We start from the raw sequence: 23,753 nt of genomic DNA, 5'->3' as shown, positions 1-23,753 counted from the left end.
CTTCCCAGGGAGAGGAGGACCACTCTTCAGTCAAGGGTATATGAGTAGCAGCATTCCCCTGCTAGAACCTCCAAATAAGCTCTCAAGGTCCAGTTACAGAACATAGGTAGTCAAGCTTCCAAGACTTCAGACACATGCAAATGAGGCACTACCTGTGGCAGTCTGCCTCTCTATAAATAAATAAATAAATAACTGTGATGAGCTGCTTGGGACGGGGAGGCGGGGGGCTGGGAGTAGGGGCAGGGTTTACACACCAAGAAAATGCCCAAAGCTTGGGGTGGGAAGCTGGATATGGAAGGAGGAAGACAGGACCCAGAGAGCTGGGTGCCCCCTTGGGTGGGAGCAAAAAGACTTCCTGGTGTCACCTGGCAAAGGAGACTTTGTAGTTGGAGATGCCCGGGGAGGGGTCTGAGTTGTTGCTGAGGGGAAGGTGATGTAGTAAGCCTTCGCATTGCTCACCAATGCGTCTGGGTGGAGAGCTCAAAGGGAGGGCCACCTGATGGCATCCGGTGACATTCACTTAACCCGCATCGTGACATACAAAAATGAAAACAGAAAACTCTAGGAATTAAACATACTACTACTAATAATAAACTCCACAAGTGTCACTGCTGATGCTTGAGAGAAATATGATTTATTTGTAAGGGAATAAAGAAATAAATGGAGACATTCTGAGCAGTTTTCAAGCTTTGGTCTGTGTTGATCACAAGCTCAAATACCTACAGGAGGCAAGCAGATAAATGACATGGGTAACATGGGCCCAGCTGTAGAAACAGGGCAGGTTAATGGTAGGGACAATGGGCCCCAGCTAAGAATATTCAATTCAAATTCAAATTTTAAATTCAAAAATAATGATAATAACAGCCAAATAATAAAGAAGTACTGCAGTTCAGCCTCAGTAACTTCTCTCATGCCCATTCTGCAGATGAAAAATTGAGAAAGAGAGAGCCAGCCATTTGTCCAAGGCAAGAAGGTGGTAGAGCTGGGAGCTGAATCCAGGCAGAACAACTCCCACCACCCCGAATAGTGCCATGGAACACAAGGCTCTCTTAATCAGCCACCCTCCAGGTATTCCTTAGCTCCTCAATGGAATGAAATGGGTGAAAGAGAAAGAGAGGTGAAAGAGGGGACAGAAATAGGAAGACAAGAGTTAATATCAAGGAGAGGGGAGACACAAAAATAGGAGTGATAACAGAGTGGAAGGGGAGTAATGACATGGCAAAGAAAGAGGCAGACTTTCTGCTGTAACCAGACAAAGGGTTTTCAAGAGCGGGAAGGAGGTTAAGAAGATGTGTGTATGCGCCGCAGGAAGGACAGCTGAGGTGGAATGGAAGCAGCGGGAGAGGAAGGAATTGTGTAATGGACGGCTTTTTCCAGAGGAGGAAGAAAGAAGGGCCAGGAGCCAGGCTCAAGGTGGTGCCACTGGCACAGAGGAGAGTATCCTGAGCCAGAACGGCCTTGAGGTGTGAGCGGCGCAGGGAAGCAGTGTGTGAGCACAGACGACCCTCCCAGCCCTTGGAGTCTGTGTGCGACACACACCCAAGCTGAACCGCCTTGCCCTGAGAGAAAGGTGTTAGTTTCACAGACCTGACAGTAAGTCCAAGATCGGGTCTTGAATCCCGGTTCCAGCACTTAGTAGCTATCTGATCCTGAGCTGCTTAGCTGTCCTGAAATTTACTGTGTTCATCTCTGAAATGGGGAAGTAATGTCTCCTGCCAGGTTTGTTGGAAAGATAGCGTGAGGATGGGTATAAAGTGTTCATCATAGTGCCTGGCATGTACAAGGTTGCATCAGGAGGAAAGGATTAACGTTGGCCAGTACAGTCAAGGAAGGCTTTATAGAGAAGGAGGAACCTACAAAGTGGGTAGGATTTAAAGAGAAAAGAGAATTGAGACTGGGGTGGGATGGGGAATGGTCAGAACTGAGGAGGCAGTGCCTGAAGGCCTGGAAGCAACAATGAGCCCAGATCTTCTGTCTGTGAGGACCAGGGTGGAAACGTTCCCAGTTAAAGAGAATAGCAGGAATAGTAAGGAAAAGTGTTTAATGTGTAAGGGCACTGGATTGTGGAAAGACCTGGAAGTTTTGCTCAAAAAAAGTGTATCTCCATGCCAAGGAGTAACCTGTTAAAATGTCTTGGAGGGAAATGATCCAGTAATTGGGCAATTAGAGCCTGAGATAAAGGGAAGGGAGATAAGGGGCAGACTGAAAGAAGGAGAACGAATCAGCCAGTGCTGGGAGATCAACGCTCCTGGTGAAGGGTGGGAAGCCCTTCCTTTTTAGGATGAAGCATTTAACAGAGGTTGTGGGTTCAGAGAGGAGTATCCGACATTTAGGCATCCCTTACACTGATGTTCTTAACATATTTGCTTAACATTTATTCATTAGAGCAAGAACAAAAACTGCTTCTCTATTAGTAAGAAAAGGTACACCTAATTCATTATGTTTAAAAAGATATTTATTACACTGATTGTTGGCATGTATTTGTTTTCTTAAGCCAGGCATCCTAACTGTTTAAAATTTAGATAGTAAGTCACTATCGTGCCATGCATTATTCAGTACTGGAATGGGTTAATGGTACTTGCTGATGACAGCTGGCCAGCCATTGGCTGGGCTGAGGTTGATGCCTGTGGCTGCAGCTACAGCCTGCACATTCATTCACTGCTTGAAGAGTGGCCAGGACTAGCAGGTATGCTTTAAAACAGTTTTTACTTGATGAAAGGAGACTTCCACGAGAAAAGACAATTCCTGCTTCCCAGTCAACTTTTAGAAGTTGACTATGGAAAGCTGAGTTAACTGGCACATTACTCCCAATGTATTCTAGTAATATTTTAGTACACCTTATAGAGCTGGAGCCTCCAGAGAGCTACCCTGTGGACCTGGCTTTGGTCAAACCCCAGCCAACTCCTTGGAAGACATATTTCTTAAATCATGGCCACCCTCTGTCTATTTACTCAATTCATGGCTTCAAGAAGAGCCAGGATTTGGTCAGATGCCTATCCTTTGTTTAAGACCTGTGGTTCTTATATTTTGACTCTTTGGATACTACCTTGAATTCTGACGTAGAACTTTCTCCCTGTACCATTTTGCCATCTCTACTCCCTAGCTCTAGTTCATTATTCCTGAATAGAGTTTCTGTTTTAGGTCTTAATCTTAAATGGCATTTGACCTCCATTGAGTCATCCAAGTTATGCCAGGTAGCTTGCCATGTTTCTGTTTGGGAACAGTTATATAGCGTTAAAGTTCTGAACTCCTCTTGAAAGCAACCTGATATGATGGGGAGGGGGTATGGGCTTTGTAGTCAGGCAGAGCTGGATTGAAATTATAGCATAGGCCATTACAGCACAGTGTTGTCAGTTGTAAAGAGGGGATGTTTGCAAAAGATTCCTTTCCCTCCCCTCCTCATTCATTCCTTTCATTAACCATCTATCAAATAACTCCTATTTGGGCTTCCCAGGTGGCGCAGCGGTTAAGAATCCGCCTGCCAATGCAGGGGACATGGGTTTGAGCCCTGGTCTGGGAAGATCCCACATGCCGTGGAGCAACTAAGCCCATGTGCCACAACTACCGAGCCTGCGCTTTAGAGCCTGTGTGCCAAAACTACTGAAGCCTGTGTGCCTAGAGCCTGTGCTCCGCAACAAGAGAAACCACCGCAATGAGAAGCCCATGCACCGCAACGAAGAGTAGCCCCTGCTCACCTCAACTAGAGAAAGCCTGCGCACAGAAAAAAATATCTCCTATTTGCCAAGCTCTGTGCTAAGTACTGGGGTAAAGCAAGGGGTTAGTGAGGAAATGATCAATAAAACACCATCCTATCCTTGGTGAATTTATGGTTTAGTAGAGGAATACAGACATATAAATACATTAATGCATTCAAGTGGTACTGGTGCCATGAGGCTCTATGGCAGAATAGTTAAGCTGTCAGACAGACTGCCTAGCTTCAAATCCTGCTCCATCAATTATTAGCTGGGTGATCAAGTGCAATTTTACTTAACCACCCTGTGCCTCAGTTTATTCATCTGTAAAATGGGGATAATAGATTCGTTGTGAGGATTTAACTAGTAAGCACAGGCAAACTTCTTAGTGCCTGGCACAGGATAAGCACTCCACCCATGTTAACTGTTATTATGATGATGGGAGCACAAAAGGAGTGGCCAATTCTAATTTGATGAGGAGGCTAAAGAAAGCCTTCATAGGAATGGTTTAGTTTTTCAGAAAGTCTGGCAGTTGTTAGGTGGACAGAACAGAGTGGGCATTCCAGGCAAAGGAGGTTACACGAGCAAAGGCATGAGCACAGGAACAGCCTGGAACTTCCCAGAGCCCCTGTCTTCTACAGAGGAGGCAACCTCACGGGAAGAGGACATTATGTGCCACCTTGAGGCTTTGGCCCTTATCCTATATGCATTGGTTAGAAACCCATGCTAGGTAACTTCGGTGTGTGCCCCACCTCTCTCCTTCACCTCTCCAAATCCCACTCTCCTCCTTTCTCTATCATGCCCCATACCTCGGAGGGTGCCCAATATAAACTGCATCCCCGGCTCCCTTTCCCTCATCCAGTGGGGAACACTGGGAAGAATTCAGAGGAAGGAAGCGGAAAGGAGGAGTATTTATTTTCATTTCTTTTGTCCTGTCGCTGTCCCAGGTTCGATGCATCTTTCCACTAATTACAACTCAGGTGAGGCAGTCCTCTATTTCTGGACAAGGAACCATTCCCTCCCCTTACCCTTTTAGGGCTCCTGTTGCTGCTCTGGGGTACTGCACTAGCCCTCATTTCTGTCTCACCCCCTGGCACACTTCTGTAAATATCACCTTGATTAAACTCTCTTTTAATTACACATTTTGAATGTGCCATGTGCATCCTGCCTTGACCCCAACTTATTAAAAAAACTCTTGAGGGGCTTTTAACAGGGAATGATGTGATCAGATTTGCATTTCAGAGAGGTATTTCTGGCTCTTGGGTGAAAGATGGTTTGGGGGCAGCAATAATAAAGGCAGAGCTTTTAACGGTGCTTTGCAAACCAGGAACACTTGTTTAAAATATAGATTCCTGGGCACTACCACCAAAAACTGTGATTCAGTAGGCCTGGCGAAGGGTCCCCAAATCTACTGCTTTAAATAATGACTCTATGTGAATATGACAGAACTTCACAGTTGTCTAGGAACACTGACTAGTATGTTGGGCAGGATCCAGTAGAGATCCAGAGGAGAGGGGAGGACAGCTGATGGAACAAGGTCTGGTCCTAGAGAACCTGGACAGATGGGGAGGAAAATCAGAACCAAATGTAGAGGGATTTGTTTTGAGAAGGCCAAAGAACACCCCACCTTTTGAGGGCAGACAAAGCAAAGTGCGTGTAAAAAGGAAGTTAACGTAATTTTCACCTTGGACGTTCGATTTCTCATGGAAGTTGGAGGAAGAGTCATACTGAGACTAAAAGGACAGGCAAAGGTGTGAGGAGCTAGGGTGATGCAGGTTTAGAATAGCTACTGTGGGGCATGGAGTAGAGAGTGATGACAAGCAACATTTTAGCACTGCTTGTTGGAGCCGAGACAAGAGAGCATGAATTTGTGTGTCCATCCAAGGGATTAGTTTTGTCATTTCTCTCCAGCAGTACTAGGCCATGTCTAGAAATGGAGAAGGCAGTAGTTGGAATGATCCTAGCTGGAAGGGTTGCAGAGCAAGTATAATGGAAGGATAAGGGGGCCCAGGATGTTGAAGTCACACACAAGCATGGGAGTAGCAGCACTAAAACGAGGGGGAGCGTCCAATAGATGCTGTCCTTGGTCCTGAAGTAGCACTGCACATGAGGGCACCGTCATTTCCCTGTGAAGTTGGGGGTCGGTTGTGCATGTTCTGCTGCTCCTCCACAACACCCTGCCATACTAAACTCATGGCGTCAATGGATTGTGCTCCGCCCCATAATACTGTGAATGGTGGGAATACAGGGCCTACTATCTGGGTACCATCATTTGTTGAAGATCCAGTTCCAATATTTAAGGAAGTAATTCAACAAATACTTATTGAAAACATTCCATGTGCCAGACATTGTGTTGGGCACAAGTGATAGAGAGATAAAAAATGCAGAGAAAGTTTGTCCCTAAGTCAAATCTTTTATTTGCTTTTCTTAAAGATCATCAGAGGGGGGCTTCCCTGGTGGCGCAGTGGTTGAGAGTCCGCCTGCCGATGCAGGGGACACGGGTTCGTGCCCCGGTCCGGGAAGATCTCACATGCCACAGAGCAGCTGGGCCCGTGCGCCATGGCCGCTGAGCCTGCGCCTCTGGAGCCTGTGCTCCGCAACAGGAGAGGGCACATCAGTGAGAGGCCCACGTACCAAAAAAAAAAAAAAAAAAAAAAAAAGATCATCAGAGGGGCCCATTTCTTGCTTCTCTTTCCTCTCCAACTCCTTTTCACCTTTCAGCAGCTACAGAGTGCTCTCTGCAAGATGACCTCCCCCAAGTTCACTCTCTCCCCAGATAGATCTTTGATTTCTGTTCTTCTCCTACTTTCCCTGTGTCCATTAGTCTGTAGATGAACTTAGCTTCTCTCTCAGCCAGACAGTACACTACCTCTTTAGGGAGAGAGAGCAAACAGAATACTGAAAAAGCCAGCACAGATGTATCCTTAGCAGACTAGAGTAGTGGGAAGTGCTGCAAACATTAATACACTATTTTTTGTGCCATATTGGTATCTAGAAAATCCTCCCCAAGCAGAGAGGGAGGCCACATCACTGACTTTCAGCTGACTGCAGAACTTTCCCCGAAATAATCTGAAGCTGACCATCTCTGGAATTGTTCCAAGGCCCCTGCTGCCCTCTAGTAGGCAAGGGCCCTATTCCTTTCCAATGGTGCAGGTTGACCCTAACTTCCCTGGCAGGGTGACAGTTTCCAATTAATTTTGAAAATCTTTAATTAAAGGTCTTCTTTTTATTTTCCAGGGCCTGAACTAAATACTGGGAACACAGAGATAATTAAGGACAACTGCTGTCCTCAGAGATTTCATAATTTAATGGGGCTGGCAAATATGATGCAATAAGTTCTAGGCCTGCAACCTGACCAAAGTACGGAAAGAGTGAGGCAAATAAGTTTTCAATGTGTTGAGTCAGAGTTGGTGGTGGGGACCCAAAAGTTGTGTCTCTTATCTAGGAAGAAATAAAGGCAGCAACAGTATGAGATTTTACATGTAGGAAGTAATGCCAAGAGAAGGCTGGATATGAGTCTGGGTCTAGAACTGGAAAACAGAGTGTAAGTTTTCCCAGATGGCAGGTGTCAGAGGCAAGCCTTGTCTCCAGAGCCAGTAGATCAAAGGGAGGTAAAGGGATATATAACATCACCTATCCAGGGCAATCCAAGAGTCTGGGACCAGATTATTGGATAGTTAAAACAAAAACAACCAGATCTCAATGACAAGGGAACACAAGGGTTTCAGAACCCAGTTTAGGTAGAGGTAGAGGTTGAGTGAGCAACTGGGGTGGGAAATATAAAATGGGGCGTGACAGTCAGGACAAGCTAGTAGAAGACCTAAGAACCGACAGTTTCCCTAAGGATTGCTGAGAGAAGCAGACCAGGACTCAACATGGATGATGTCAAATGTCTTCACAGCAGAACAAGGAATGAAAAAAGTCTTTGGCTTATACTCTAAGAAAGCAGTTACAGAACAAAACACCAAAAACTTGAACTCTCACCCCAGTTATTGCTCAGGGCTCTGCAAAGAAAGGTCAAGAAGCAGCAGAAAAAGGGCTGGGTCTGCTTCCTATGGCACAGGGGCTCTAAACACTTCTTGACCTGCAGCAGGCACAGCCATGTAATGAGCAATTAATACGACCCAAATTCTGTGCTCAGCACTTTTACTCCATTCGTTTATTTAATCGTTATCAAATCCACATGGTAAATCTTATCATCCTCTTTTTCAGATGAGAGAATGGAAGCTCAGAGAGGTTAAGGTAAGATTCCTAAGATCATCCAGCTAGGTGATGAAGCTAAAATCTGAACCACAGCTCTGCCTGATAGCAAGGCTCATTCTCTTAATCATCCGATTAGCCTCTTACCATGATTAATAAACTGCTCCAGGTTTCATCACTGTGATCGCTCTGGGTTGGAAGCAAAGCAAGAAGAGTTTTTATAGGGATAAAAACATACAGTGTATAGAAACATGCAGGGCAAGGAAGCACTTGTACAGAGTTGATGGCCATGATGTTAAGGAATATCAAGGGTCATCAAAATGAATACTTAAGTCCCCAGGCCTCGCGCTTGCCCACCTCTCACAATCCTCAGCTGCCCCCCTGCTCCTGCACCTCTGGTCTTCCTTCAGTCTCTTCAAAATGTATTGTGCTTCTTCCCTTCGCAGGGCCTTTGCACATGTGACTCCCTCTGCCTAGAACATTCTGTCCTACTCCCAGCTACCCTGACCTAACCAATTACCATTCCTCTTCCTAGTACAGAACTGAACCTTACTTCCTTACAAAAGCCCTCACTGACCACCTCATTCCCCACTAGGTCAGGCCCCATAGAACCTGCATTTTTTCTTCAAACACTTATCACAACTCTAATTAACTTATCTAAGCAAGATATCTTCCTCTCACTAAATGGGATGTCTCAAGAGAAGAGAAGACCAGTGGTGAGCCACCCCTAGCATCTTTATAAGTATCTATTGAGTGAATGAATAAATAATGACTTAAAATTGGGGTCAAGGTAGGCAAAAAATGTGCCAGTTGATAAAACTCCTTAGAAAGATTCATTCACTCATTCAGTTCACTCAACACATATTAGAATGCCTACTATGTGCCAGGGTCTATTCTAGGTGTTCAGTCTGGGATTAGAGAAATGAGATGTGGCAGTGCTATAGCAAGGACCTCAGACAGATGACATGAATATCCTATGAGAGTCAGGGAGAAGGTGGCAGTTCAGTGCCTACTCCCAGCACAGAGCAATGAGAAAGCCAAATCCCCTCCTCCCCCACAAAGAAGGTGAGGCTTCCACTTGTGAAGACAGCAGAGTATGTGATGCCCTCATTAAAAAAGAGACTGCTATAAAGGGAAGGACAGGAGGGAGTGTGGCAAATAAGGCAGAGACAGGGTCTGCTCACAGGAGGGCAGGTGTTCTGAAGAGAGCAGGAGGATTCAGGTGGGGGAAAGAGTCCCGGTGAGAAAGGGCTGAACACGTTTCGGGGATTGGGCTAAAGGCAGCAGGAAGAGTGGTGGGCATGAAACCAGGGACGAGAAAGCAGTGGAAGGGGCTGCCAGTGGGTGACATAAGTAGATGAAAGGAAGTGAGAACATCAGGGACGAAAGGATACTTAGGAGATCTGCTAATAGAATCACGTTCTTATGAAGTTCAGAAGTGCACAGTCAAGAGTCCCATGGTGATTCGTGTACTTTCCTAGAACCTGAGGTATTGCCAGGATTGGCTACAGAACACTGTGGTCTTGGAAAATCAGAAAGACAACAATTGACTATGCTGTTCAGGGGCCAACATAAAATCTGGGAAGGATATTCCAGCAATGGAAGGTAGAGATAAGCCCCCAGAGCTGTCACCCTGAGATTTTCTGGTTTTCTGCTTGAGGGCTCATAATGCTGTCTTTGAAATCTGAAGACAGGAAAAATCAAGAAAGCAATAGCTAATACTCATTGAGTGTTTACCACATGTCAGGCACTGTATGAATCATGAACTGCTTTGTAAGTTTAATTGTCACACCAGTCCTATACAGCAGGTGTAATCACTTAGCAAATATAAAGACTATGAGAAGTTAGTAACTTGTCTAAGGTCAGCTCACAAGTAGGAGCACAGAACTCAGGCCATCTGAGTTCAGAGCCCACATTCTTAACCACCAAGTTATCAAAATAATAATAGCTAACCCATACTAGTGCCTACTCTATATGTCATGTACTGTTCTTAGCATTATATCCTTATCAATTCTTTTCATTCTTGCAACTCCGACGTAGATACTGCTATTCTGACATTGTAAGGTGAGGAAACTGAGGGACAAAGAGGCCAAGGAACTTGCCTGAAGGTACACAGCTATGAAGAGGTGGAGCCTGGATTCAATTTCAGGCGGTTGGGCTCAAGAGTCTGCTCTCCATCACTATACTGGCTCCTCACATAAGCGGTCCCTCTAAATGGCATGACTGGAGGCATGAAAAAACAAAAACTACCCTTCGAGGCTTCCCTGGTGGCGCAGTGGTTGAGAGTCCGCCTGCCGATGCAGGGGGACACGGGTTCGTGCCCCGCTCCGGAAAGATCCCACATGCCGCGGAGCGGCTGGGCCCGTGAGCCATGGCCGCTGAGCCTGCGCGTCCGGAGCCTGTGCTCCGCAACGGGAGAGGCCATGACAGTGAGAGGCCCGCGTACCGCAAAAAAAAAAAAAAAAAAAAAAAAAAAAAACCTACCCTTTGTACTTGAGCTTTCATTGTGTTACAATTTAGATACCATTGGTTAAACTTTTACTTTATTACTTGCTTGAACAAAAAAATAGAAAATCAGGAGGATCATGGTTTGATCACATAAGTATAAAAGGCAATTCCTCTTTGACTAATGTTAAAGAAATTCAGCTACTCTTTTGTGTGATCTTCATTTGTCCTGGATACCTTCTTTAAGGGCCTGGTCCTTAGTATGCTTCAGTCCCCAGTCCACAGATACATGGTGTTGGTTTGGTCTTTTCCATTTCAATGGACTTGAGAACTACAATTTAGAGATCACCTGCTTAAGCTAATCTTTTGATCTCCAATAAAGAACTTCATTTCTACCACAACCTCTTATAATCTTCCTATACAATTGGTTTCTCCAGCTTGTCTCGGTGAGAAACAAGTTTTGTGGAAAGTTTGCTCAGATCAGAAAAAGGCAAAATGGGTTTCGTTTGAAACTCGTCATGCTGAGCATCCAGTGCCCTGTCCCATGGCTTCCCCCTTGCTAAACACTTGGGAGGCATGTTCACTGCCATTTCCTTAGTCTCACAACTGAAAAACACAGAAAAGTTTCATAAAAGTTGAAAAAGGGCAGAAGAAAAATCTAAGACCCATAATTGTGCCTAGGTTCATGCTAACATTAATGCATCACAGCTGCAAAGAATATTTCCTATTTTGCAATCAGAGAGTCCAGGAGTTCAATATAAATGCCCTAATCCTTGTAATTTTCTTGTAAGGCAAAGCCACAGAGTGCTCATTTCTTCAAGGCACAGGAAAGTAAAGTCTTGACAAGTTCACAAAACTAAGAAACAGACATTTAAAGCAAGCTAATCTTATTTCCCATTTTCTCCTTTATTTTTATGTCTTTATTCTCTTCTGTGTGTATAATTAAATTTTCTAGCTGGTTCTATCAGCTGTAGACATCACATATTTCCATTACTACTACTAACTACTAATAATAGTAATAATGATAATGATAATAATAATGGTAGGCTCTATTTACTGAGTATTTTAATAGGTGCCAGGCACCATTCTAGGCCTTTATACATATCAACTCACTGGAATCTTACAACCACAATGGGAAATAAGTAGTATGAATAACTCCATATTACAGCTGAGAAAGTTGAAGCTTAGAGAGATGAAAAGTAACTTTTCCAAACCTCAGCATATAGTAAGCCTTCATTTCAAAGCCACACTGCCTCTCATACCACCAGAGCCCTGACCTACATTCCACATGCCATTAAAATCATGAACCTTAAAAAAGTGCCCATATGGATATTGTTTTTAACTGCCTTTTTATTTTAAGAAGGCAAACGAAAAACGCAAATAGCGTTTCCACTACAACTTGATGTAACTTAACAGTGTGCCAAGTTTAATCAAACCCAGGCACTTCTTCAAAATGAAAATAAACAAAAAAAGCTATCAGGAGCAGGAAGAGAAGGCTGAGGGCCTGAGTTGAAACAGGGACCACTCATTACATTCATGAAAACATACAGAGATCAAGTAAAGCTCAAAAAGCAGTATAGGGGCTTCCCTGGTGGCGCAGTGGTTGAGAGTCCGCCTGCCGATGCGGGGGACACAGGTTCGTGCCCCGGTCCGGGAAGATCCTACATGCTGCACAGTGGCTGGGCCCGTGGGCCATGATCGCTGAGCCTGCGCGTCCGGAGCCTGTGCTCCGCAATGGGAGGGGCCACAACAGTGAGAGGCCCACGTACCGCAAACAAAAAAAGGCAGTATAAATGTCATATGTTTTGAAGCACTGAAATAAATTTACCTTCAAACTAGGTAGAAGGTGTGTGAAATGGGAGTACAAAGGTACCTTCCCAGTGCAATAGAACATGAGTAAATAGTACATGAGTAAATAAGATTAGCATGGAACACACATATTGCTGGTACTCAAAGCAACAGAGTTATTTTTTCTGAGTCCCACTTCCCAAAGTGCTCGCCTGCCCTGCTTACTGGCCGGCTGCATTGGGCTGCCTCGCTGCTTCTTCAGAGCTTAACTATCTAGTGAAAATCATAATTTTAGCTCTATATCACTACTTCTGCATACCTTCCCTATCACTGCCAATGGCACCACTCCCTTTTCTGAGCTCTCCATCCTGGAGTTACCACTGTTTCCTCCTTCTTCCTCAACAGTCAGACCTCATGAGTCACCACGTTCCAACAACCCTCCTTCCACATTGCTCTAGTCATCAGCCTGGCACAGCCACACCTCCTGCCACCAAGTTGCTGCCAAAGCCTCAGTCCTGGTCTTTGCAGAAATTCTCTCTTCTGATCTGTCCTAGCATCACAGCCCAAGCAACTGGTCTACACCATACCTTTCACAGTGTTATTTCTGTACTCAGGAAATACTGGGGGCTGCCTATTAGTCCCATGTCCTTTTAGGATCTCAATGCATTCCTTAACACACATCTAATTTTCTCGCTTTCCACCATGACCGTGTCTGTTCAGCCAAACTTCTCTTCTTCCCTTCCCCTTCAAATTGTCACCACCCTGTGGGTCTGATATATGGAAGTGTGCACCTGAATTTGTCACTTAGACAGTTAGACCAACAAGCTCTATTCTGATATGTATACATGTTCATGCTATGGGACTATTCAAAAATTCATGAGGAAAGACTCCCATGATCCAATTGTTTCTCAGAGGTCCAGCAGATGACTTTAAATTTTTTTTGTTTGTTTTGGTGTGGCTTGTTACTATTTTATTTTTGGAAAAGCTGTGTTTATGAGACATTTTTCCTTTATACTTTTATAATAAAGTAAATGATAGACTCCCATAATGTTAGAACTGAGACTTTAAAGTGTAATTAATGCCCCATTATCATTTTACCAAGGAGAAGCTAGCATCCCAGACAGGTGAGGTGATTTGTTTTGGACCCCCAGAACTTACCCTTTCAGGTTCCTGGTCATCAGCCAGGTTTGCGATGACCCACTCATCCACATACTCTGACAAATGGAGACAGGGAGACACGTGAAGCAGCACTGCCGCAGCGTGCTCATTCCAAGGCCAAGGGAAACATGGTCTAGAAATTCAAACAAGTTCTTTACTGAAGAACTTTTCAAATGTTCATGTGTACCATGACTTTCCAGGGGAGGAAAGGGAGGAGTGAAAATATGAAATGCAAGGTTTCCCAAAGCTGGTTATCACAAAAGGCTAGGCTCAAAAGAATACTTTGCAAGGCTGGAATTCTACAGAACACACTTGTGAAAAAGGCTTTTTCTGATTCCAGAGACAGGCACAATTCTGAAAAGGGAATTGCACTGAGCTTCCAAGTTTATACCCCAATAACAATCATTAACAGCTACTGTTTATGTAGCACCTGACAATTTAAAAAAGCATTTTAACATGTAGTAACAAACAAAAGAAGCATTAACTCTCCATTAAAAAACTTCTCTGTTAATTGGAGGGGGTCCCCCTGTTACACCAGTTCAATTACAGCTGGGTTTTTGTTGCAGAAAGATGGCTGAATAGCTAACAAACGGTAAAACATTATAATTAGAAGGGTCTTAAAATTAATCTACTCCACTAATTCTCAAACTTTGTACCTGTAGAACATAGGTATTCAATTACTAAAAGTGAATAACGGTATGCCTTTTCCTAATTCAAAGAGAAAGAAAGAAACTTAATGAATAGAAAGTGTGAGAAGGAAATGAATTCCACCTATAACCAATGAGCTTGGAAGAAGACCCTGAGCCCCCAATGAGAAAGGTGGCCCTGGCTGACAACTTGATTTTAGCCAGGTGAAAACCCAAGCAGAGAATATGGCCCCACTGCACCGGACTTCTGTTTTACAGAAACTGAGATAATAAATTTGTGGTGTTTAGAGGCACTACACTTGTGGTAACTTGTTATGCAGCCAGAGGAAACTAATACAGATTTTTGCCAGGCTCTCATTAGAAAAATGGGCAAAGGATGAGACAAGGGCCATGCACACAGTCTGGTGGAGGTCTATTGTTAATCCTTTTTAGAGGAAAATGTTACAGTAAGTGTTAAGAGCCTTAAATATGTCTATACCCATTGACCCACTCTACCTCTAGAAATTTACTCTAAAAGAAATAGAGATGCATGCAATGTCACGGTATCATTATTTATAATAATAACGATGAAAAATATCCAACATTAGGAAAATGGCTGACTTAATTATGGTGTAACCATATGATGGAGTATAGATCAGCTATTAAAAATAACATTTTCAAAGAAAATTGAATGACTCATGCAAATGATTGTGATATAATGCCAGATGAAAGAGCAGCCTGGGAGTTTGGCCAAGAGGTGGAGTAGGAAAACCCTGAGGTCACCTTCCCTCGTGGGCACACCAAAATTACAACTATTTATAGAACAACTATTGATTAGAAAGACCAGAATCTGGGGACTTCCCTCGTGGTGCAGTGGTTAAGAATATGCCTGCCAATGCAGGAGACACAGGTTCAATCTCTGGTCCGGGAAGATCCTACATGCCACGGAGCAACTAAGCCCATGCGCCACAACTACTGAGCCTGTGTGCCACAACTACTGAAGCCCATGCACCTAGAGCCTGTGCTCCACACCACGAGAAGCCACCACAATGACAAGCCCACGCAACACAACAAAGAGTAGCCCCCTCTCGACGCAACTAGAGAAGCCTGCGCACAGCAACTAAGACCCAATGCGACCAAAACAAATAAATAAAAAATTAAAAAAAAAAAAATAAAGACCAGAATCTAGCAGAAAACATCTTCTACAACTAAAGTATAAAGAAGGAACAATGAGAAGAGTAGGATGGGCAGAGTCACAGTATAGTCAAGACCCATACCCCCGAGTGGGCAGCCCCCAAATGAGAGAATAGTTACAATTGGAGAGGTTATCTCCAAGGGGCAAATGGTCTGAACTGCACGTTGGGCTCCCCAGCCCTAGGGTCCTGCACAAGGAAGTCGAGCCCCCAGACTATTGGGCTTTGAAGGCCAATGGGGCTTACTTTTGGGAGACCCAGAGAGCTATGGGAAATGAAGACTCCACTCTTAAAGGGCTCACACAAAATCTCACATGCACTGGGACCCAGGGCAGAAGCAGTCATTTGAAAGGAGCCTGAGTCAGTCCCATCTGCTGATCTCAAACAGCCTCCCACAGAAGCAGGAGACAACTGGAGCCCACCCTGGGGGCACAGACACTGGCGGCAGGCATTTTTGGGATCTCGTTCTACTTTGTAGACGCTGGTGCTGGCAAGTGCCATTTTGGAATTCTTCCCCTAGTTTATTAGCACCTGGACCCAGTCCCACCCACTAGCAGGCCAGCACCAGCTTTGAGGCACCCTGGAACCCACAGCCAGTCATGTCAGGAACCAGCCCCACCCACCAGCAGGCTGACACTAGATTCAGGAACCCTGGTCCCACAACCGACCACCTCAGAACCCAGCTCTGCCCACCACTGAGCCATCACTAGCCCCAGGCCCCCCTGGGGGGGAGTCAGCCACTGAGCCAGCCACCTGAAGACCAGGCCTAGCCAACCAGTGGCTGCAGCCTCTGCACAAGGCAGGGCCTGACAACCAATCAGACTGGGGGCCAGCCATGTCTACCACACCACCCACAGTAGTCAGCCCAACACAACAGGAAAACCCTCACAGCCCACATAGGGGCAACCCTAGAGCATATAGCTAGGTGACCAGAGAGGGGTGCGCTATTGGGACGCATATGACTTCCCCTACAAGAGGCCGCTTCTGCAAGGTTGGGAAGTGTAACCAACGTACTAGATATGTATAATTAAAAACAGCAAATTAGGCAAAATGAGGTGACAGAGGAACATGTTCCAAACAAAGGAACAAGATAAAACCCCACAAGAAGGGTGGCTTCAAGATGGTGGAGGAATAAGACGTGGAGATCACCTTCCTCCCCACAAATACATCAAAACTACATCTACATGTGGAACAGCTCCTACAGAACACCTACTGAATGCTGGCAAAAGAACTCGGACTTCCCAAAAGACAAGAAAATACCCACATACCTGGGTAGGGCAAAAGAAAAAACAGAGACAAAAGAATAGGGACGGGACCTGCACCTCTGGGAGGGAGCTGCGAAGGAGGAAAGGTTTCCACACACTAGGAAGCCCCTTCACTGGCGGGGACGGGGGGTGGGTGGGGAGGAAGCTTCGGAGCCACGAAGAAGAGCACAGCAACAGGGGTGCAGAGGGCAAAGTGGAGAGATTCCCACACAGAGGATCGGTGCCGACCAGCACCCACCAGCCTGAGAGGCTTGTCTGCTCACCCAGCGGCTGCGAGCTGAGGCTTGGGCTTCGGAGGTCAGACCCCAGGGAGAGGACTGGGGTTGGCTGCGTGAACACAGCCTGAAGGGGGCTAGTGTACCACAGCTAGCCGGGAGGGAGTCCAGGAAAAAGTCTGGAACTGCCTAAGAGGCAAGAGACCATTGTTTCGGGGTGCACGAAGAGAGGGGATTCAGAGCACCGCCTAAACGAGCTCCAGAGACGGGCGCGAGCCACGGCAATCAGCGCAGACACCAGAGATGGGCATGAGACGTTAAGGCTGCTGCTGGAGCCACCAAGAAGCCTGTGTACAAGCACAGGTCACTATTCACACCTCCCCTCCCAGAAGCCTGTGCAGCCCGCCACTGCCAGGGTCCCGGGATCCAGGGACAACTTCCCCAGGAGAACGCACAGCGCGCCTCAGGCTGGTGCAATGTCATGCCAGCCTCTGCCACCGCAGGCTCGCCCCGCATTCCGTACCTCTAACTCCTCCTCCTGGCCTGAGTGAGCCAAAGCCCCCTAATCAGCTGCTCCTTTAACCCCGTCCTGAGTGAAGAACAGAAGCCCTCAGGTGACCTAGACACAGAGGCGGGGCCAAATCCAAAGCTGAACCCCAGGAGCTATGCAAACAAAGAAGAGAAAGGGAAATCTCTCCCAGCAGCCTCAGGAGCAGCAGATTAAATCTCCACAATCAACTTGATGTACCCTGCATCCGTGGAATACCTGAATATACAACAAATCATCCCAAATTGAGGAGGTGGACTTTGGGAGCAATTATAGACTTGGGGTTTGCTTTCTGCATCTAATTTGTTTCTGGTTTTATGTTTATCTTAGTTTAGTATTTAGAGCTTATTATCATTGGTAGATTTGTTTATTGATTTGGTTGCTCTCTTCCATTTTTTTTTAATATATATATATTTTTTTCCTTTTTCTCTTTTTGTGAGTGTGTATGTGTATGCTTCTTTGTGTAATTTTGTCTGTATATTTGCTTTTGCCATTTGTCCCAGGGTTCTGTCTGTTGTTTTTTTTTTTAGTATAGTTTTTAGCGCTTGTTATCATTGGTGGATTTGTTTTTTGGTTTGGTTGCTCTCTTCTTTCTTTCTCTCTTTCTTTTTTTATTACTTTTTAATTTTTAATGATTTTTTCTATTTTAATAACTTAATTTTATTTAATTAATTGATTTTTTTTCTTTCTTTATTTTTCCTCTCTTTTCTTCTGAGCTGTGTGGCTGACAGGGTCTTGGTGCTCTGGCCAGGTGCCAGGTCTGAGCCTCTGAGGTGGGAGAGTCAAGTTCGGGACATTGGTCCACCAGCGACCTCCCAGCCCCATGTAATATCAAATGGCAAAAGCTCTCCCAGAGATCTCCATCTCAACGCTAAGACGCAGCTCCACTCAACAACCAGCAAGCTCCAGTGCTGGACACCCCATGCCAAACAACTAGCAAGACAGGAACACAACCCCACCCATTAGCAGAGAGGCTGCCTAAAATAATAATAAATTCACAGACACCCCAAAACAAACCACCAACCATGGTCCTGCCCACCAGAAAGACAAGATTCAGCCTCATCCATCAGACCACAAGCACCAGCCCCCTCCACCAGGAAGCCTACACAACCCACTGAGCCAACCTTACCCACGGGGAGCAGACACCAAAAACAACAGGAACGACGAACCTGCAGCCTGCAAAAAGGAGACCTCAAACACAGTAAGTTAAGCAAAATGAGAAGACAAAGAAATACACAGCAGATGAAGGGGCAAGGTAAGAACCCACCAGACCAAACAAATGAAGAGGAAATAGGCAGTATACCTGAAAAAGAATTCAGAGTAATGATAGTAAAGATGATCCAAAATCTTGGAAATAGAATGGAGAAAATACAAGAAACGTTTAACAAGGACCTAAAAGAACTAAAGAGCAAACAAACAATGATGAAAAACACAAAAAATGAAATTAAAAATTCTCTAGAAGGAATCAATAGCAGAATAACTGAGGCGGAAGAACAGATAAGTGATCTGGAAAATACAATAGTGAAAATAATTACCACAGAGCAGAATAAAGAAAAAAGAATGAAAAGAATTGAGGACAATCTCACAGACCTCTGGGACAATATTAAATGCACCAACATTTGAATCACAGGGGTCCCAAAAGAAGAGAAAAAAAAAGGGAGTGAGAAAATATTTGAAGAGATTATAGTTGAAAACTTCCCTAATATGGGAAAGGAAATAGTCAATCAAGTCCAGGAAGTGCAGAGAATTCCATACAGGATAAATCCAAGGAGAAATACACCAAGACACATAGTAATCAAACTATAAAAAATTAAATACAAAGAAAAAATATTAAAAGCAGCAAGGGAAAAGCAACAATTAACATACAAGGGAATCCCCACAAGGTTAACAGCTGATCTTTCAACAGAAACTCTGCAAGCCAAAAGGGAATGGCAGGACATATTTAAAGTGATGAAAGGGAAAAACCTATAACCAAGATTACTCTACTCAGCAAGGATCTCATTCAGATTTGATTGAGAAATTAAAACTTTTACAGACAAACAAAAGCTAAGAGAATTCAGCAACACCAAACCAGCTCTACAACAAATGCTGAAGGAACTTCTCTAGGCAGGAAACACAAGAGAAGGAAAAGACCTACAATAATAAACCCAAAACAATTAAGAAAATGGTAATAGAAGCATACATATTGATAACTACCTTAAATGTAAATGGATTAAAGGCTCCAGCCAAAAGACATAGACTGGCTGAATGGATACAAAAACAAGACCCATATATATATTGTCTACAAGAGACCCACTTCAGACATAGGGACACATACAGACTGAAAGTGAGGGGATGGAAAAAGATATTCCATGCAAATGGAAATCAAATGAAAGCTGGAGTAGTAACTCTCATATCAGACAAAATAGACATTCAAATAATGACTATTACAAGAGACAAAGAAGGACACTACATAATGATCAAGGGATCAATCCAAGAAGAAGATATAACAATTATAAATATTTATGCACCCAACATAGGAGCACCTCAATACATAAGGTAAATGCTAACAGCCATAAAAGGGGAAATCGAAAGTAACACAATTATAGTAGGGGGCGTTAACAACCCACTTTCACTAATGTACAGATCATCCAAAATGAAAATAAATAAGGAAACACAAGCTTTAAATGATACATTAAACAATATGGACTAAATTGATATTTATAGGACATTCCATCCAAAAACAGCAGATTACACTTTCTTCTCAAGTGCTCATGGAACACTCCCCAGGATAGATCATATCTGGGGTCACAAATAAAGCCTTGGTAAATTTTAAAAAACTGAAATCATATCAAGTATCTTTTCTGACCACAATGCTATGAGACTAGGTATCAATTACAGGAAAAAAATCTGTAAAAAATACAAACACATGGAGGTGAAACAATACACTACTAAATAACCAAGAGATCACTGAAGAAATCAAAGAGGAAGTCAAAAAATACCTAGAAACAAATGACAATGAAAACACGACAACCCAAAACCTATGGGATGCAGTAAAGCAGTTCTAAGAGGGAAGTTCATAGCAATATAATCGTACCTCAAGAAACAAGAAACACCTCAAATAAACAACCTAACCTTACACCTAAAGCAATTAGAGAAAGAAGAACAAAAATACTCCAAAATTAGCAGAAGGAAAGAAATCATAAAGATCAGATCATAAATAAGTGAAAAAGAAATGAACAAAACAATAGCAAAGATCAATAAAACTAAAAGCTGGTTCTTTGAGAAGATAAACAAAATTGATAAACCATTAGCCAGACTCATCAAGAAAAAAAGGGAGGAGACTCAAATCAATAGAATTAGAAATGAAAAAGGAGAAGTAACAACAGACACTGCAGAAGTACAAAGGATCATGAGAGATTACTACAAGCAACTCTATGCCAATAAAATGGACAACCTGGAAGAAATGGACAAATTCTTAGAAAAGCACAACCTTCTGAGACTGAACCAGGAAGAAAAAGAAAATATAAACAGATCAATCACAAGCATTGAAATTGAAATGGTGATTAAAAATCTTCCAACAAACAAAAGCCCAGGATCAGATGGCTTCACAGGTAAATTCTATCAAACCTTTAGAGAAGAGATAACACCTATGCTTCTCAAACTCTTCCAAAATATAGCAGAGGGAGGAACACTCCCAAACTCATTCTAGGAGGCCACCATCACCCAGATAGCAAAACCAGACAAAGATACCACAAAAAAAGAAAACTACAGGCCAATATCACTGATGAAGATAGATGCAAAAATCCTCAACAAAATACTAGCAAACAGAATCCAACAGCACTTTAAAAGGATCATACACCATGATCAAGCAGGGTTTATCCCAGGAATGCAAGGATTCTTCAATATATGCAAATCAATCCATGTAATATACCATATTAACAAACTGAAGGAGAAAAACAGTATGACCATCTCAGCAGATGCAGAAAAAGCTTTCGACAAAATTCAACACCCATTTATGATAAAAAACTCTCCAGAAAGTAGGCACAGAGGGAACTTACCTCAACATAATAAAGGCCATATATGACAAACCCACAGCCAACATCATTCTCAGTGGTGAAAAACTGAAACCATTTCCACTAAGATCAGGAACAAGACAAGGTTTCCCACTCTCACCACTATTATTCAACATAGTTTTGGAAGTTTTAGCCACAGCAATCAGAGAAGAAAAAGAAATAAAAGGAATCCAAATTGGAAAAGAAGAAGTAAAACTGTCACTGTTTGCAGATGACGCAATACTATACATAGAGAATCCTAAAGATGCTACCAGAAAACCAGTAGAGATAATCGATGAATTTGGTAAAGTAGCAGGATACAAAATTAATGCACAGAAATCGCTTGCATTCCTATACACTAATGATGAAAAATCTGAAAGAGAAATTAAGGAAACACTCTCATTTACCACTAAAACAAAAAGAATAAAATACCTAGGAATAAATCTACCCAAGGAGACAAAAGACCTGTGTTCAGAAAACTATAAGACACTGATGAAAGAACTGAAAGATGATACAAACAGATGGAGAGATATACCATGTTCTTAGATTGGAAGAATCAACATTGTGAAAATGACTCTACTACCGAAAGCAATCTACAGATTCAATGCAATCCCTATCAAACTACCACTGGCATTTTTCACAGAACTAGAACAAAAAATTTCACAATTTGTATGGAAACACAAAATACCTCGAACAGCCAAAGCAATTTGAGAAAGAAAAATGGAGCAGGAGGAATCAGGCTCCCTGACTTCAGACTATACTACAAAGCTACAGTAATCAAGACAGTATGGTGCTGGCACAAAAACAGAAATATAGATCTATGCAACAGGATAGAAAGCCCAGAGATAAACCCATGCACATATGGTCACCTTCTTTTCTTTGATAAAGGAGGTAAGAATATACAATGGAGAAAAGACAGCCTCTTCAATAGGTAGTGCTGGGAAATCTGGACGGCTACATGTAAAAGAATGAAATTAGAACACTCCCTAACACCATACACAAAAATAAACTCAAAATGGATTAAAGAGCTAAACATAAGGCCAGACACTATAAAACTCTTAGAGGAAAACATAGGCAGAACACTCCATGACATAAATCACAGGAAGATCCTTTTTAACCCACCTCCTAGAGAAATGGAAATTAAAACAAAAACAAACAAATGGGACCTAATGAAACTTTAAAGCTTTTGCACAGCAAAGGAAACCATTGACAAAACAAAAAGACAACCCACTGAATGGGGTGAAAATATTTTCAAATGATAAGACCGATAAGGGGTTACTATCCAAAATATATAAATAGCTCATACAGCTCAATATCAAAAAAACAAACAACTTGATTACAAAATGAGAAGAACCTGAATAGACATTTCTCCAAAGAAGACATACAGATGGTCAATAGGCACATGAAAAGATGCTCAACATTGCTAATCATCAGAGAAATGCAAATTAAAACCACAATGAGACATCACCTCACACCTGTTAGAATGGCTATCATTAAAAAGATCACAGGGCTTCCCTGGTGGCGCAGTGGTTGAGAGTCCGCCTGCCGATGCAGGGGACATGGGTTCGTGCCCCGATCTGGGAAGATCCCACATGCCGCGGAGTGGCTGGGCCCGTGCGCCATGGCCACTGAGCCTGCGCGTCCGGAGCCTGTGCTCCGCAATGGGAGAGGCCACAACAGTGAGAGGCCCACGTATCACAAAAAAAAAAAAAAAAAAAAAGATCACAAATAACAAATGTTGGCAAGGCTGTGGAGAAAAGGGAAACCTTGTACACTGTTGGTAGGAATGTAAATTGGTATAGCCACTGTGGAAAACAGTTTGGAGGTTTCTCAAAAAACTAAAAATAATGGGACTGAGTGAACTGATAAGGATAATAATAATTTTTGTAACTTTCTGTTTGAATAAAAAAAAAACCTAAAAATAGAATTATTGTATGATCCAGCAATTCCACTCCTGAGTATATACCCAAAGCAAATGAAAACACTAATTCGAAAAAATAAATGCACCCCAATATTCATAGCAGCATTAATTACAATTTCCAATATATGGAAGGAACCTAAGTGTCCCTCAGGAAATGAGCAGATAAAGAAGGTGTGATGTATATGTACATTGGAGTACTCCTCAGCCATAAGAAAGAATGAAATTTTGCCATTTGCAACAACATGGATGGACCTGGAGGGTATTAAACTTAGTGAAATAAGTCAGACAGAGAAAGAAAACTACTGTATGTTATCACTTCTATGTGGAACATAAAAAGTAAAACAAACAAATAAATATAACAAAACGGAAACAGACTCACAGATATATAGAGAACAAACTAGTGGTTTCTGGCGGGGAGAGGGAAACAAGGATGCATAAGATAGGGGTAGGGAATTAAGAGGTACAAATTACTATGTATAAAACAAAAAAGCTACAAGGATATATTGTACAGCACAGGGAATACAGTCAATATTTTATAATAACTTTAAGTGGAGTATAATCTATAAAAATTTTGAATCACTATGTTGTACACCTGAAACTAATATTATAAATCAACTATACCTTGATAAAAATAAAAATAATAAAAATAAAGAGGGTGTGAACTGGAAT

At 43.0% G+C, this 23,753-nt stretch overlaps 1 protein-coding gene across 2 annotated transcripts in view; it reads right to left on the bottom strand.

The window, feature by feature from the left end:
* Positions 1-23,753, bottom strand: part of PLCE1 (phospholipase C epsilon 1) — a 312,758-nt gene that overhangs the window by 220,939 nt on the left and 68,066 nt on the right. The gene's annotated exons all lie outside the window — the stretch shown is intronic.

Source organism: Phocoena sinus, chromosome 16 (assembly GCF_008692025.1).
Source record: "Phocoena sinus isolate mPhoSin1 chromosome 16, mPhoSin1.pri, whole genome shotgun sequence".
NCBI classification, from domain to species: Eukaryota; Metazoa; Chordata; class Mammalia; order Artiodactyla; family Phocoenidae; genus Phocoena; species Phocoena sinus.
Note: the sequence above shows the minus strand (reverse complement) of the source record. Positions and strands in the feature narration are given on the sequence as shown.